The sequence below is a fragment of the Carassius auratus genome, unplaced genomic scaffold (assembly GCF_003368295.1).
Source record: "Carassius auratus strain Wakin unplaced genomic scaffold, ASM336829v1 scaf_tig00216729, whole genome shotgun sequence".
Taxonomy (NCBI): Eukaryota; Metazoa; Chordata; class Actinopteri; order Cypriniformes; family Cyprinidae; genus Carassius; species Carassius auratus.
This window is the reverse complement of record NW_020528711.1, coordinates 221,131-239,586: the sequence shown is the minus strand read 5'-3', so window position 1 is coordinate 239,586 and position 18,456 is coordinate 221,131. Positions and strand designations below refer to the sequence as shown.

General features: G+C 41.7%; 1 protein-coding gene across 3 annotated transcripts in view; it reads left to right on the top strand.

Moving 5' to 3' along the window:
* Positions 1-18,456, top strand: part of LOC113098894 (NLR family CARD domain-containing protein 3-like) — a 49,497-nt gene that overhangs the window by 18,783 nt on the left and 12,258 nt on the right. The gene's annotated exons all lie outside the window — the stretch shown is intronic.

The window sequence follows — 18,456 nt, the reverse complement described above, 5'->3', positions numbered from 1 at the left end:
CTTACATTTTCTCGAAACCATATTTTAGATTTGACATTTAAATAGTGTGCAGTATTATTTATATAATATAAATTATGTGTTATATTATTCAAAAGAAATTGTGGTTTACTTTGCATCGGAGCATTAAAAGTGGTAGTCTATTGTGAGCTTGGATTGCGTGCTTTATAAATTATTTTCTTTATTTTAGTATGAGGCAGTGTATAATTTCGCTCCCATTATTTATCCATAGAGGAAACAAATAAATTAAATCTGCACAATTTAGCTAAATCATTGAAACTCTAAAGAATGGACTGATTAATAAAAAGTTCTCATTATAATCAACAAAATGCACACGATGTAAAAGAGCTTCATTAATTGACAACTTCATTGATTTTAAATGGAGTCTTTACTTGCTTTCATATAATTTAAGTTAAAAAATAAAATAAATTGCAGCCGCATTTAAATGCAGGTTTGTATAATATTCCTTAAAATATCAGTGCAAGATTTGCTCAGCGTGCATGATGCTGAGTGCTAACTTAGCATTTATTCTTATTTATTCTTAATATTACAAACCTTGTTTGGTTTTACTTTGGATAATTGCATGTAAAAATACTTTGTAATGCATATGCAAAATGTGAATTATTACTATTCATATTCAAGTGCGAAAATTATTAATGTGCAAGGAGGCGTCCTACTGATCACGTGATTTTTTTCCTGATAAAGAAGTTACTGAAAATTGGGGTGTCTCACATACATGAGAAATAATATCTACAGAAAGCTTGAAATTTCTGTTAAACGAATCAATAAAAAAAAAAGCATTATATAATCTGTGAAGGTTGCATTTCTATTTAAAGGCGCGTCCATGTGGAGAGAGTTAGCACTGTGAATTTCATCTTGCAGCCGACAAGAAAAGTTGTTTATTAATAAATAATTAAAATGTCTCTTTTTTCACAATTATTAAATAAATTATTAAATGAATAATGCAATGAATAATGACAAATGAACGACTAGTAACTAGAAAAATCTTATGTGGGAGGCAGACCTATTAAGTACCCTCTAGACATTTTTAAAGCAAATTCTGCTTTCAGAACCTTTGAAACACAAAAACAAACATTTAAATAAAATTTATATTTTATGTTTTGAGAATGGCCTACCCTTCTCTGCAGATATTGTTGCTTCTGGTTTGTGCATTATAAATCCATCGGAGGAGGCAGGTTCTGTGCAGAGCGCGTGAAGTGAATGTGATGCAGATGCAAAAAAAAAAAAAAAAAAAAAAAACTAGAAAAAAACATACTAGATTAGGCCCAGACTCTGTTCCTGAGTAATGTAAATTTGTTAACCCACAGTAACGTCTCTGCTAAGTATGGTAACCTTCATTCCCTGAAGGAGGTTCACGAGTTCACCCTTACATTTAGTCTGAAAGCGAATAGTAGGCATATTTTGATGTGCTGTCCTGGGGGAGGGGTCCGGTCCCGGAGCAAAGCCCAAACCAAAATAACTCCCCGTATCCCTAATTTGGGATAAATAGATCAGAAGTGAGGAGTTTGGGTGGATGAGGGATGCTGGTAGGACGACTGGATATATATACACTTGTGTGCTAGTTACAATGATTAGCTAAATGAGATGCACCTGTGCCAAATTGGATGATTATCTGATCGTGCTCCTCCCGAACCTTGTTAATAAAACCCCATTTCACGAGTTCACCCTTACTAATAACCCTCTAATCTGAAAGCGAATAGTAGGCATATTTTGGCGTGCAGTCCTGGGGGAGGGGTCTGGGCCCGGAGCATAGCCCAAACCCAAATAACTCCCCAAAAGAAGCTTAAAGGCATAGGACAGCAGCCAGAGAGCTAAATTTAGTTGCCCCCCAGAATATGCGTATTGAGGAGAAAAGCGCAGAGCGACCGGGAGAGCCCTTGCAGTGTTCGATGAGAGCTGTGGCTCGCAACGTCTTACCGGCGAGCCCTCCGCGCCACTTATGAAAGTAGCACGATGCCGGATATCAAAAAATGAGGGACTCTTGCTGCCTTCAAAGGCAGCTGTGGCTCAGCTGCACCGGAAGGGAGAGTCCCTCTTGCGGCTGAGTATGAGGCGCGGTTTGGTGCATCTGATGGAGGGCTCTCAATGCAACCGAAGGAAGCCAGCGGCTGTACCCAATCGGGAGGGAGATCCCTGGCCACCATCGAGTATGCAACATAACTCAGACAGGGGGTTCACATTGCAACCGAAGGGAGACCTGGATCTGCTGCACCGGAAGGGAGAGCCCTGTCAGATGCTGAATAAGCAATGAGATTCGAGCCGTGGTTTGGTGCATCGGATGAAGGGCTCCTAATGCAACCGAAGGGAGTCAACGGCTGTGCCCCATCGGAAGGGAGATCCTTAGCCACCATTGAGCATGCAACATAACTCAGACGGGGGTATTCACATTGCGACCGAAGGGAAGCGTGGGTCTGCTGCACTGGAAGAGGAGCCCTAGTCTGATGCTGAGAAGTCAAAGAGATGTGAAGGGAGCTGCGGCTCTGCTGCACTGAAAGGGGGAGTCCCCCATTGCGGGTTGATGTGAGGCATGGTTTTACGTCTCGGAGGGCTCTCCCAGCCTCCGTAGGGGGTCCGCGACTCTGCTGCATCCGGAGTGCTGCCTCAGAGGGGAGAGCCAGGGTTGACGCTAAATTGAATACGATTGTTGAATGAATGGCTGGAAATTTTTTCTGCGGGAAAGCCTGATTGCGCAAGTATCCGCTTTAAGTGTTTTTGGAGCCAAAAACGTGTAACAGGATGGTTAGAGTCGTCGACAAAGTCCAGTGCAGATTTAGATTGGGCTTTCCTGAATTGGATATAAGAAATGAGAAACTGATAAGGTTGAATTGGAGATGGGAGATTGAAAATGTATATGTAGTGGCCTTTCCTTTCTTGGTCTGTCTTACTATGTTTAATAGAGTAAGCGATGGTTTTGTTATCCAGTATGCACAAATCAGAGATTGTCGGGTGGAGTTTGGGGTTGAATTTAGAGGTTAGAGAGCATCTCAGAAAACTGAAAAAAGCCAATAGGAACATGGCATCTAGGTTACGAGCAGTATGGATCGAATGATACCCTGTGCAGAGATTTTGGATTCAGTTTGTGAGGATGTCCAGAGTTATGGGTTGTCTGGAATCCAGGTTTGATGGGCGAGCTCTCTGAATTCCTTTGATTAGAAGAGAAGTTTGAGAATTATTTATCTTGGAGGAGGGGAAGCAGTGGATTAGTTTGTGTAAAAATTGAACACCACTTAAGTAACCTTTTATAGACACTGCTTGGAGGTTCTTCGCGGAACTGAGGAAGGAAATAAATGAAGTAATTGAGAGGAGAGAAAAATTGGGGAATGGCAGGAGATATCTGAGGTGAAAAGTTTTGAAGCATCTCCATGCTGTAAGATACGACTGGATAGTTCTGGGAAAAACTGCTTGTAGGATAGAGTCGATGGATGAAATCCAGATGAGATGTCTTAGAAGTGGCATGAGAGCGATGGAATGGGAACGGCCTTTATTTATACAATGCAGCTATGCGGTAGCTTTTTTATCACAGTATACTAAAATGCTGCTTGACATCCAATTTTTTCCCCATAGAAAGGCCGTGACTAAGGGGCAGAGTTCGAACAGCGTGGAGGATTGGGGAGACTCGAGCATCTGGGGGGGCCACGGAGATGCAAACCAACGGCCTTTATAAAATCACCCGAAACCGACGGATGGGGCTGCAACGGTAAACAATTGGATATCGTCGGGGAGAGACATCAGATTGCTGTAGAAAAATGTTAAGCCATTCCATTGTCCAAGGAAGGTGATCCATACTGAGTTCATTTCGACATGCATGGTGTATGATAATTTGATAATCTAAGGCATGCACAGAAGATGTGAGTGCGAGAAGATGAGAGATGAAGGGGCGGCCTTGCGGGATTATGCCCATTGTGAAGTTAAGATGCCCGAGCAAAGAAAGAGATTGCGCTTTGAACAACTTTGGCACTCTGCCAACGAAGGAGCCACTGAATTTGGACAGTTGTGATATTTTCGGCCGGGATTGCATCGAGAGGTGACACGATAAAAAAAAGTTGTCGAGCAGATGGATTAGGTGAGGAATTGAATAGATATTGGAAAGAATCCAGATTGCCTCTGATATCATATTGAAAATTTTTGGGCTGCTTTTGCATCCGAAAGTAAGGCGTACTGAGAAATAAAATATCTCGCGGCAGAATATCCCGAAAAGATGCCTTGAATCTGGGTGGATAGACATCACTTTGAAAGCAGAAGTGATGTCTACTTTACCCAGCCATGCACCGCAAACTACATTTTTTTTTATCATGTATCATGGTGATCGCTTGATCTGTCATGGTAATGCAGAGAATATTCTTCAAAGGGTATGAGGCATCGAAGGGCCTGATCATGAAGCCTGACTCGACTTGATCAATTTATCTACTGTATCTGGTTCTGCGAGTGCGGATTGAAGATTTTTGCAAATAATGTTCTGTGAGATTGGGCATGTAGTGCCGGGATTAAATCTCTGTTTGAGGCCAGACAAAAGAAAATAGGTTCAATTTTTGTCTGGGTGATGTGAAAGTTCAGAGGAAAGATGAGAAACATTAATCAGAGTCAATAAGTAGTTTCTAGATTTTTTATTGGTAGCTTTCATGACTGGGCATACTGTACGAGCATGGGCTCCACCACAGTAATTCCAGACATGGAGAAACTTTAATTGCTGTCTCATGCAATTTCCTCAGTTGAAATTACAGAAGACCTGTTGGTTACCGGTGACTGAGAACGATTCTCTCCTGAGATTTGATGATGGATAGGTGTTAGCTGAACGTGAAAGAAAGGGGGCGGGAAGAATTGGGAGTCAAATTTTTTTAAAGACACTGAGAAATCTTCACTATATATTTGTCGGAAGAATCGGTTGGAGGGAGCAGAGATAGTAGAGGAGAGAGATCAACATCTGCACCTGCGTGAATCTGCGATTTGATGGAACTGGGCATGGGGGTGGTTCCATAGCGGCAGCATTCGGTGGAGTATGTAGAGGGGTCGCTGTAAATAGAGTATACTATGGTTTAGCTTTGTAAGAAGAGTTGGAAGAAAGATGAGGAGGGGCCATAACCATTTGCGGAGGCATCCTCACACACAGATTATCCCCTGGAGCTAGGGTCGGCCCGTAGGGATAAGGATAGAGGGAGAAAGGCAGAAATGAGGGAGGGGTTGAACCTGTTTGCGGAGGCATCCTCATGCATTGATTGAACCCTGGTGCTTAGGAAGTCCGTAAGAAGAGGAAGATGGAAGTGAGAAAGGTGGCCAGCCTGCTTGGGTTGCTGGCTGAGTAGGGGCCGCCATCTGCAGTCGTGACCGAAACGTGTCAGGACTTCTTAGCCAAGGGCCTCCCAGCCTGAAGTAAGGCCCTCAGATCTGCCTTAGGCTGTGAAAACCCTGGTTCAGAGCGTTGCTTCAGCCTCCAGTCCCGAAGTGGGGGAGCGTGGGCGGCAATGCTCTGACGATAGACTGAGAGGGCTGCTCCCGGCCAGCAGCCCCTCCAGTATATATATTTTCTCAGAGTCACCTTTATTTTATATAGTGCTTTAAACAAAATACATTGCATCAAAGCACTGAACAACATTCATTTGGAAAACAGTGTCTCAATAATGCAAAATGATAGTTAAAGGCAGTTCATCATTGAATTCAGTTATGTCATCTCTGTTCAGTTGAAATAGTGTCTGTTTTTATTTGCAATCAAGTCAATGATATCGCTGTAGATGAAGTGACCCCAACTTAGCAAGCCAGAGGCGACAGCGGCAAGGAACCGAAACTCCATCGGTGACAGAATGGAGAAAAAAACCTTGGGAGAAACCAGGCTCAGTTGGGGGGCCAGTTCTCCTCTGACCAGACGAAACCAGTAGTTCAATTCCAGACTGCAGCAAAGTCAGATTGTGCAGAAGAATCATCTGTTTCCTGTGGTCTTGTCCTGGTGGTCCTCTGAGACAAGGTCTTTACAGGGGATCTGTATCTGGGGCTCTAGTTGTCCTGGTCTCCACTGTCTTTCAGGGCAGTAGAGGTCCTTTCTAGGTGCTGATCCACCATCTGGTCTGGATACGTACTGGATCCGGGTGACTGCAGTGACCCTCTGATCTGGATACAGACTGGATCTGGTGGCCACGGTGACCTCGGAACAAGAGAGAAACAGACAAATATTAGCGTAGATGCCATTCTTCTAATGATGTAGAACGTACGGTGTTATGTGAAGTGTTTCCGGTTCCGGTTTACCTAATTAATGCAGCCTAAAAATCCTTTAACGGATTTGGATATTAAAAGCATATTAGAATGTTATGTGTATGCCAGGTTAAAGAGATGGGTCTTTAATCTAGATTTAAACTGCAAGAGTGTGTCTGCCTCCCGAACAATGTTAGGTAGGTTATTCCAGAGTTTAGGCGCCAAATAGGAAAAGGATCTGCCGCCCGCAGTTGATTTTGATATTCTAGGTATTATCAAATTGCCTGAGTTTTGAGAACGTAGCGGACGTAGAGGAGTATAATGTAAAAGGTGCTCATTCAAATACTGAGGTGCTAAACCATTCAGGGCTTTATAAGTAATAAGCAATATTTTAAAATCTATACGATGTTTGATAGGGAGCCAGTGCAGTGTGGACAGGACCTGGCTAATATGGTCATACTTCCTGGTTCTAGTAAGAACTCTTGCTGCTGCATTTTGGACTAGCTGTAGTTTGTTTACCAAGCGTGCAGAACAACCACCCAATAAAGCATTACAATAGTCTAACCTTGAAGTCATAAATGCATGGATTAACATTTCTGCATTTGACATTGAGAGCATAGGCCGTAATTTAGATATATTTTTGAGATGGAAAAATGCAGTTTTACAAAAGCTAGAAACGTGGCTTTCTAAGGAAAGATTGCGATCAAGTAGCACACCTAGGTTCCTAACTGATGACGAAGAATTGACAGAGCAACCATCAAGTCTTAGACAGTGTTCTAGGTTATTACAAGCAGAGTTTTTAGGCCCTATGATTAACACCTCTGTTTTCCATTAGTTTTTCAAATTGGTGTGTTTCACCGGGCTGCGAGGAAATATAGAGCTGCGTATCATCAGCATAACAGTGAAAGCTAACACCATGTTTCCTGATGATATCTCCCAAGGGTAACATATAAAGCGTGAAGAGTAGCGGCCCTAGTACTGAGCCTTGAGGTACTCCATACTGCACTTGTGATCGATATGATACATCTTCATTCACTGCTACGAACTGATGGCGGTCATATAAGTATGATTTAAACCATGCTAATGCACTTCCACTGATGCCAACAAAGTGTTCAAGTCTATGCAAAAGAATGTTGTGGACAATTGTGTCAAACGCAGCACTAAGATCCAATAAAACTAATAGAGAGATACACCCACGATCAGATGATAAGAGCAGATCATTTGTAACTCTAAGGAGAGCAGTTTCAGTACTATAATACGGTCTAAATCCTGACTGGAAATCCTCACATATACCATTTTTCTCTAAGAAGGAATATAATTGTGAGGATACCACCTTTTCTAGTATCTTGGACAGAAAAGGGAGATTCGAGATTGGTCTATAATTAACAAGTTCTCTGGGGTCAAGTTGTGGCTTTTTTATGAGAGGCTTAATAAAAGCCAGTTTGAAGGTTTTGGGGACATATCCTAATGACAATGAGGAATTAATAATAGTCAGAAGAGGACCTATGACTTCTGGAAGCACCTCTTTTAAGAGCTTAGATGGTATAGGGTCTAACATACATGTTGTTGGTTTAGATGATTTAACAAGTTTATACAATTCTTCCTCTCCTATAGTAGAGAATGAGTGGAACTGTTCCTCAGGGGGTCTATAGTCCACTGTCTGATGTGATACTGTAGCTGACGGCTGAATGGTTGCAATTTTATCTCTAATAGTATCGATTTTAGAAGTAAAGTAGTTCATAAAGTCATTACTGTTGTGGTGTTGGGAAATGTCAACATTTGTTGAGGCTTTATTTTTCGTTAATTTAGCCACTGTATTGAATAAATACCTGGGGTTATGTTTGTTTTCTTCTAAAAGAGAGGAAAAGTAATCATATCTAGCAGTTTTTAATGCTTTTCTATAGGATATGCTACTTTCCCGCCAAGCAATACGAAATACCTCTAGTTTTGTTTTCCTCCAGCTGCGCTCCATTTTTCGGGCTGCTCTCTTTAGGGTGCGAGTATGCTCATTATACCATGGTGTCAAACTGTTTTGCTTAACCTTCCTTAAGCGTAAAGGAGCAACTGTATTTAAAGTGCTAGAAAAAAAGAGAGTCCATAGTTTCTGTTACATCATCAAGTTGTTCTGAGGTTTTGGATATGCTAAGGAATTCGGATACATCAGGAAGATAACTTAAAAAGCAGTCTTTTGTGGTAGAAGTGATGGTTCTTCGATACTTGTAACAAGAAGTAGAATTTACAATTTTGGCTATATGAAGTTTACACAGAACTAAATAATGATCTGAGATATCATCACTTGGCTGAATAATTTCAACACTATCAACATCAATTCCATGTGACAGTATTAAATCTAGAGTATGATTTCGACAATGAGTAGGTCCTTAAACATGTTGTCTAACACCAATAGAGTTCAGAATGTCTATAAATGCTGATCCCAATGCATCTTTTTCATTATCGACATGGATATTAAAATCACCAACTATTAAGACTTTATCTGCAGCCAGAACTAACTCGGATGTAAAATCACCAAACTCTTTAATAAAGTCTGTATGGTGCCCTGGTGGCCTGTACACAGTAGCCAGTACAAACATAACAGGGGATTTATCATTAACATTGGTTTCTCTGGATAATGTTATATGAAGCACCATTTCTTCAAACGAGTTATACTTGAAGCCTGCCCTATGAGAAATCCTGAAAACGTTGTTATAAATTGAAGCAACTCCTCCCCCTTTGCCTTTTAGACACGGCTCGTGTTTAGAAATAATGTAATCATCAGGTTTTAGCCAAGTTTCTGTCAAACAGAGCACATCTATATTATGATCAGTTATCATATTATTTACAAAAAGTGTTTTCGTAGAAATGGATCTGATATTCAATAAGCCAATCTTTATCATTTGTTTATCCATATTGCATTTGTTTTTTATTTGTTGAACCTCAATTAAATTGTTAACCTTAACTTGGTTTGGACGTTTTTTGTATTTTCTAGTTCGGGGAACAGACACAGTCTCTATAGTGTGATATCTAGGTGAAAGAGTCTCTATGTGCTGAGAATTAACTGACCTCTGTGACGGGAGGCAGCTAGCAGACGGTCGGTTTAGCCAGTCTGTCTGCTTCCTGACCTGGGCCCCAGTTAGTCAAGTATAAACACTAAGACTATGTGCCATATTTCTAGAGAGAAGAGCAGCTCCACCCCAGGAGGGATGAAGACCATCTCTTTTAAACAGGTCAGGTCTGCCCCAAAAGCTCGTCCAATTGTCTATGAAGCCCATGTTATTCTGTGGGCACCACTTAGACATCCAGCCATTGAGTGATGACAATCTGCTATGCATCTCATCACCACGGTAAGCAGGGAGGGGACCAGAGCATATTACAGTGTCTGACATCGTGCTTGCAAGTTCACACACCTCTTCAAAGTTATTTTTAGTGATCTCCGACTGGCGAAGTCGAACATCATTAGCGCTGGCATGAATAACAATCTTACTGTATTTACGTTTAGCATTAGCCAGCACTTTTAAATTTGCCAAGATGTCAGGCGCTCTGGCTCCCGGTAAACATTTGACTATGGTGGCTGGTGTCTCTATATTCACGTTCCGTACAATAGAATCGCCAATAACTAGAGCACTTTCATCAGGTTTCTCAGTGGGTGCATCACTGAGTGGGAAGAACCTGTTTAATGTTTTGATCGGAACAGAAGAGCGGTGTTTTGACCCACGACTACGCTGCCTCACCGTCACCCAGTTGCCCTGCTGCAGGGGCTCTGCTGGAACCGGACAATGTACAGGAGTCCCTGAGCTAGACGCATCCAAAGCCGTATCTAGAGCCCTAACATTCTTACTGTCCTCAATTAAAGTTTGGATGCGTGTCTCTAATTCTGAAATCTTCTCTGTCAACCTAACTATTTCCCTGCATTTATCACATGTGAATCCCTCATCAGCGACAGAGATAGATAAACTGTACATGTGGCAAGAGGTGCAAATAACAATTGCAGGAGAAGCCATTACTCACCGTGCTTGATGAAATATTCTTACTGCGGTTGTTTGATGAACTTGTGAAAAACTGCAGCGTGAGAGAGGAGAGGAGAAAAGAAAACGCTAATGACAAGCTAACGAGTGCTAACGCTTTGCAGGTGTACTGCAGTCACGGAAGAGTGAAGATCAAAGTTAATCTGATAAGATTGATCGGTAATATAAGAAATATGGTGTGAATTAAGTTATATTTTACAATTTAAAAAACAAACAAACAGACAGTGATAGTAAGAAAGATTATAGAGAAAAAATATAAAATAAAAACAGCTACACGGAGCTATGATTAGCTACAGAAGGCCAACAGGAAGTAGAGAAAACACTGTCCAACAGAGTGAGATAAATGTCTTTATGTTCCTCAGAATTTAATGCAAACAAACAATCAGACCAGTAAACACGGTCTGCCTTGTTGATATAATTCATATCTAACTTCTCATAGTCAGATAGATACTGAATTTAATTCCTCAGAATTAATGCAGTTAACTAAAGAGACGAGTAAAGACGGTCTAGTTTTGGTAAGATTCACATCTAAACTGAAAATGATGTAATACAAGCGTTGCCTCAGCAGCACGTGAATTGCTTAGTCAAACAAACAATATTAATCTCCTCGGAGATAAGTATCTGCAGCTGCGAGTTCACAGGGGGGAAGGAACCGATGCACGTGCTTCCGAACCTCGAGAATGAACTCTAGATCTAGGGAACACGGGTGGAGATAGGTAGAGCCGTCTTCAACCCGTCCCCAGAAATGTGAGAAGCAAAGTCAGCCCCCTTATTTTTCCAGAGAACTGACTGTGTTGGCTGCGCTCCTTATTAATGCTGCTCGTTATAAAGTTAGGCATAATATGCTTGTGAAACTGATGCTTGTGCAACTGTTGTCTGTGCAACTGATGTTTATGCAGTTTATGTTTGTACAGCTGTGAGCTCATCAACACCCTCCATTTCAATCTCCTCGGAGAAAGAAAGGCGGTGCATCATGGCCGTCACTCAGGGGGAAGGACCGCAACACTTGGGCTTCCGAATAGAGGTCGACCGATATATCGGTCGGCCGATATATCGGGCCGATATTTGTCATTTTTTAATATATCGGCATCGGCCGATATCCGTGTTTAGTAGCGCCGATTTAAAGTCAGGCACGTCGGCGGGCAGCCCCGTGTTATTGGCGCGGTGGAAAGTGCTGCTGCTGCCACTGCATGTGAAGCACCCCAAGCCAAATCTTTTGGAAGATTCAACAACAGACCTGGGAGATAAAGGTAGTCAGAGAATTTCACTCTGTAAATGGAGTGGAGAAGTTGGCAGCTCTCACAAACACTGCAGCGTGATTGAGTGCTCCGTTACTCCGCCCCGCTCACAGACAGCACCGCGCTCGGAGAGACAGCTGTCCTGGAGCTGCCCAGAACGGTGAATAACATTTGTTCGGAAGCATGGTTTGATGCAGACAATAACCAGTTTTCCATCCAACTCATTTGTATTTAGGGATGTCAACATTTGATCATTTCCATGATCGATCGTCGTTTAAATTAACGATCAAGTGATAACCTTAATGCTGCAAAATGCGTCTGCAGCGGTATTATTATTATTATTATGTGCAAAAGCCACTTGGAAAAAAAGCTTTCTCACACGAATTAAAGGGGTTTTAGTCTGAATAAAATGCTAGTAGTAGGACTGTAAAATGAATAAATGTGATTATGATCATTTGATAAAATGAAGAGAGCGCGCCATACGTTTAAGATTATTTTACTTGACCGTTTCCCGTCAAGGAGACCGCTGAATGTGCCTATTTAAATGGTTTTGTGGTGCTCGTTTTTCATGTATTTTAAAACGCAATGTTTTCAAATGACACTATAGTAGTGGTGCAACGGATCAAGATTGATCCGTGATCCGTTCATATCAATATCTTCGGTTCGGCACAAACGTGACCCGCGGATTGAATTATGAAAAAAAAAAGTTCCACTCAGTGATAATGCGGAGTGGAGGAGCTTGAACGCCCCGCGCATTTTGGCTTCCCTGTCAGATATAATGATGAAGGAAAGAGGTCAGAGTGAAAAGATTGTGCCAGATCTTTATAAACAGGAGAAGAAAAAAAGTTGTGGATGAACTATCCCGAGCATCACCTGTTGCGCTCAGGGGATTGAGAGCTATGTGACGATAACTGCTCACTTCATCATAGCAGACTGAGAGATGAGGAGTCGGGGTATTATGTTATAAAGAAGATATTATGCCATGTGCACTAAGTTGATTTCATATATTTGAATTTAATAATTTAATGTTAATAAAGAAAAGACAAAACGTATGTTTATTTTTCTTGGCCTTTTTTGTTTTTGCTGATCCGAAAAATGATCCGAACCATACGAGGACGAGCGAGCACGGGTTTGACGAGATGTATTTGGAGGTTATTACTCACGTCTCGTTTTGCACATATCCAAAGGTTTCCATATTCGCAGTGTATCTGAATGTTAAACTATAATATATATATTATATATAAACTAGACGGAACAAATCATCCTCTTCACATGAGCAAAAACGTCCTTGGCATAACACCAGAGAGGACCGGTATACGGTGTAATTAAACTGACCAGTGTAACTTTTTAAATGTTTGGTTGACTGTACTGTTATTTTAATAATGAACAGACTGCGATGTAAGTTCGAAATTATAATGCACTTTAGATGTTCTGTGTCATTTATACCTAACACAAATGTTGCTAGTTGCTAGTGTGTTTGCAGCACTACTGTTATTTATTTTTTATATATTTATTTTTTTATATTTTTCAGTTTAATTGATTTTTATTTCTAAAATTGCATTTATTTAAATGTATATTTAAGTTTACATTTATGTTCCAACAAACTTTAAAATTTCTACTTGATAAATGTAAATGCTCTAAAACTTTTATGTAAATGATTGACCTATATACATATATGTATGTGTGTGTGTGTGTGTGTGTGTGTGTGTGTATATATGTATATATATGTGTGTGTGTGTGTGTGTATATATATATATATATATATATATATATATATATATATATATTACCTGTTTTATATATTTAATACTTGGTCAGTTTATTGATTTGTTTGGTTAACTTTGGATACATTTTTTATTTTAATACCGTGCAGTGCACTAAATTAAGATTCGAGAGATGGTTCAAGTCAGTGCTCAATAAATGATAGGTTTAGAAAGGTTGTGCATCCACTTATTATTAGTGTGACATTTTAGCATGCAAATCAAGGGGAAAAATCCAAGATATCGGCCCTAAAAATCGGCAGCACATATCGGCCATCGGCTGACCATGACCTATAAACATCGGCATCGGCATCGGCTATAGAAAAACCCATATCGGTCAACCTCTACTTCCGAACCCGGAGATCGGGCAGATCTGGCGGGTGAGGTAGGAGATAGGTATGCGCCCGTCTCCATACCCTCCAGCAAATCTTATCTGCAAACCCAGCGAATGCAGGCGCCCGTCTGCCTCGCCGAAAGCGGGACCAACACCACGAGGAATGCTGGCGAAGACTCCCTCTCAAGAAGAGTCCTCCAGGATCGAAGCGTCCACACTGGCTTGTACCAGTGCAGGCAGTTGGCTCCCTCAAGAGCCGAAACAGCGTGCCTCGATCCCAGGCAGACCGTGCACAGACCGTGTATCCCCACTCGTGATTTAGCAAGGAAAACACAATCTGAAACACGATCTGGATTCGCCTTTCAGATATATCGTCTTAGCTTTGCTCTTTGACTATTGTTTACTCTTTGAGGAGCTAATAGTGACAAATAACAATAAATAAGACTGACAAGACAGAATGACATCCACACACAGAGCGCTTGCTGAAATACCCGAAGCTGATGCCAGCTGCCCAGCTCATGCCTTTATAGCTTCCTGGTCATCTACGTTACCTCGCCTGTGACGTCATGCTCTTCTATAAGACAGATTAGATGTGATATTCAGAGTCGCTCACGCTAAACACATTCCCCAAAACGTTTAAACACAGCTCGAGTTCCTGAAGAGGAACCTAACTTCTGAATTTGACAGCACTTGTCTCAATCCTGTGACGGTGCATTTTCCAATGGGTGGGATGGATAGTGAAGCCGATGCATATTATGATGATGGTGATTGAATTGGCTGTCTCGATGGTGGAGGTGAACGGAGACTTCGGGGCTCTGTGCGTAGTGGGCCTTTTTTGTCTTCGCCTGGGCGCTGAGGCCTGGGGCTCGGCACTGCATCCGGGCTGAGAAGGAGGTGCCTTCGGGCCAGCTGAGGAAGGTGCTTTAAAGCCGGTGGCTTGATGGGGAGCTTCTAGCTTGTTGTCCAAAAAAAGTTTAAGTTCCGACATCTGGCAGACAAGTGGATGCCGAAAAACTGTAGTGGGACAGGAGGCAGGAAGACTGGATATATATACGCTTGTGTGCTAGTTAAGATGATTCGCTAAATGAGATGCAACTGTGCCAAATTGGATGATTATCTGATCATGCTCCTCCTGGACTTTGTTAATAAAACCCCATGAATGGAGACACCACGTTGGTGACCAATGAGAATGGGATATAGCTTCAATAGATCAATCTACTTTGAGTGTAAACTAAATGAGCCAATGAACATTAGCATGCAATTATTGCATCCAACTGCCGCTGATCACAGCATCAGTATAAGAAGGCAGCAGGTGCAATGCATTCCAGGTTTTCGGTACATCAACCATGGTGACGAGACGGGATGTCCTTTAGGAAACGAGGGTTACCATACGTAACCAAGATGTTCCCTTTCAGTCGATCACTCTCGATGCCACGTCGGTGACCGAGGAGAATGAAATCCCTACCAAAGCGCCAGCGGTGCTGCCCCTTCCAGTACCCTGTACACCCCTATTAGGTGTAGGCTGGGGCTCGGAACAAGTAGTTCCACTCACCATTGTCAAAGCACTACCTCACTGGGTGAGATTGGATAACACTGAGAAAATGTACCCGTTCTGCTTGGAACAGGGACGCTGCGGAAGCCCCATCCTTCCCGAAGGCGGTCTCGGGAGCAAATACACATATAGCATCTGCTTAGGTGTATATGGAGATTTTATAGGTGATTTTAACCTTCTTAGGAAGGCAGAAGTTTGTCAGGGAAACACAGGCTCTAACGCTATACCGTGGACTATACACATACGAGTACCACTTAGATATCAATATAGAACCCATCCTTCCATGGTTCTCATGGATTCATCATGAAGGCCTGGCCCCGGACGTTCCGCCACGTCCAGCTGCCTTGGGTGATGGAGGATCTCAACAGGGTCTACAGAATAGATACTCTGGAACAGTTTAACCTGTTAACCTGACCCACCATTATGGGACTCACAGCTAAAAGTGCTCTACCTAAATTATAATTGTAACAGTTCCTTACTTCAGTGTGTTCTTAAGATAAGAATGCTCAAAAATATTAAAAGTTATAGGCACTGAAGTGCCTTGAATTTTTTTTTACCACACTTAAATATTTTTATTTGATATAAAAATACATGAAATCAGTCCTGGAGCAATCTAGAAAAGTAATGGGTTGAAAGTCACATGTCTCATGAGTTTCTATTTCAAATCTGAATAAAATATTATGAAAAATGAGACTCCTGCAAATATTTTTATGAGACTGTGTCTACACCCCCACCCCCCAAATAAAATAAAAAAATATTTACCAACTGTATTGAAGGCTTCTACAAAAGTAAGAGTAAGAAAAATAAAAATAAGAAGAAAAAAAAAGATTTAACTTTGTATGCCAATTATAGAAAATCCTGAGATTGCTAGAAATGCAGCATTTACAATGAGTTATGATGCAAATAAGTGCTGATGTCCACTTATACAGATGTTGATAACACAAATGTGCAATAAAGTAAATAATCCACTCTCTCTATTCATATAGACTATCACTTTGATAGCAGTGATCATACAGTAATAGCAAGCTGATTTGAGCTGATTTGCACTCAAACAGATGGTAATCATGCAGATACATTCACATTCAACATAAAACACACTCTCACATATATAAAAACTGTTGAAAAATAAAACGAACAAAGAAAAAGGCGATTTGCCGTCTCCATCAGCTGACAGGTGCGTCAGAGCGCGTCACAAGCCGTCACGAGAGAGTGCCAGAATTCAAATATACAATCTTTTGCCTATCTTTCATTCATTCTTTTTTCCGGTGGATCATCTCATTCTGTTTTTGACACTGAACGCTGTAAAACCATGACATTTTTTTTACTACCAAGACGCAGTTTCTTAGTGTGAGTTATTCCATAATGGACACAAACAGTTCTGTCGCTGAAGAACTGAAACATAAACAAAGGAATTATGATCCATATTACAGTATTATTGATTCGTTGGACCAAACGTGCTCCATGAGATGTTGTTCAGTGGACCCTTACCTTCCTAGCTAAACTGGGATTTACAGCTGTGGATGTGTTTATGATTCATTATTACGACAGATCTGGTATACACAAATGTAGCAAATACAGTCTTTATAAGCTTTCCATTGAAAAACAGTGATCTGACGTCAATGCTTGAGGCTTATCTTTATAATGATATATAGTTTGTCAAGATTAAAGTTGTCACGTTTCATTTAATCTATTCGTAAACACTGACACGTGCGAGGTGAGGGGCGTTGAGGACGCCTGCATCAGGGTGCTGGCTAACAGGTTAAGCAAGCCAACACTAACCGGGGCCTCTCAGTGCCACTACCCGTTTGAGGTGAGAACACAGGAGGATACCAGCTCTACACGAAGGCTATAGAACCTAGCGAACGTGTTAGGGGTCGCCCAACTCGCAGCTCTACAAATATCTGTCAGCGAGGCACCACGAGCCAGCGCCCAGGAAGATGCAACATTTCTTGTTGGGTGAGCTTGTAACCTGAACGGGCAGGGCACACCCTGTGCCTGATAAGCCAGGGTTATGGCATCCACAATCCAGTGGGCCATTTTCTCCTTAGAGATGACATTCCCCTTCTTCCAGCCTCCGTAACAGACAAAGAGATGGTCTGAGGTCCTGAAGCTTTGTGTCCAGTCGACGTAGCATCTCAATGCTTGGACGGGACAGAGAAAAGCCAGGGCTTGTTCTGCCTCACCTTTGTTGGTCTTTGAAGGGTTTAGTGGGAACATTGTGCATGTAGCCGGGCCGGGGCCTCATGATTACCTGGGAGTCAGCCAGCCCAAACTCTAGGCACAAATCATCGACCGAAAATGCTTGCATGTCCCCCACCCTCTTGATGGAGGCCAGTGCAAGCAGGAGCAGAGTTTTCAGTGAAAGAAACTTTAGCTCAACTGAATGCAAAGGCTCAAATGCGCCCTTCTGTAGTGATTTAAGCACTAGAGTGTCACGGGGTCATGATACTCAGTAATAGCTGCAACCTGGACTTTGAAGGTGGAGGGAGACAGCCTTCACTCCAGCCCTTGCTGCAGAAAGGAAAGCACGACAACAATTGGGCATCTACTGTGAGAAGAACACCACTCAACAAACAGGTTCCACTTCAATGCTTCCAAAAATTTGTGCCCGAACCTGAAAGAGACCCATGATGTACTACACCGAACCGACCCGGACCCGTCTATTATTTCAAAAGCTGGATCCTGACCTGTGTAGATCTGAGAAATGCCTACCCGGACCCGACCTGGACCTGTCTATTATTTGAAAGCTGGACCCGAACCCTCCGGGAAGACACAGACCCGACTGGACCCAATTGTCACATATTCCACCTTAAATTGCTTTTACAAGTCAATAAACCTGTTGCGAAAAATAAAACTTTTTGTTTTACCTTATTTAAAGAGCCATAGTCTCTCTTCCTTGTACCTACTTGACTGCCTGTGATGCATTACAGTTCTCCAGCAAGAAAGTTATCCATGTTATTCCTCTCATTATTCCAATTCCACGCTTAATCCACTCATTACTCCAGCTTCAAAAGTCCACTTGATGTCACGGTGATGGATGATAAATGCAACTAAGCACATGTAAATTCTGACTTAAGTTAACTTGCATAATAACTGCAGGTGTCACTGTTGGACAGTGTTTTCTCTACTTTCTCTTGGCCTGCTGGAATCTTTATCTTACTATCACTCTGTTTTTTTTAAAAGTGATAAAATATAACTTAATTCACACCATATTTCTGATATTATCGATCAGTCTTATCAAATAAATTTTGATTGTTCACTTTTATTTTATATCCGTGAGTGCAGTACACCTGCAAAGCGTTAGCACTCGTTAGCTTGTCATTAGCGTTTTCATTCGAACCTATCGCTGTTT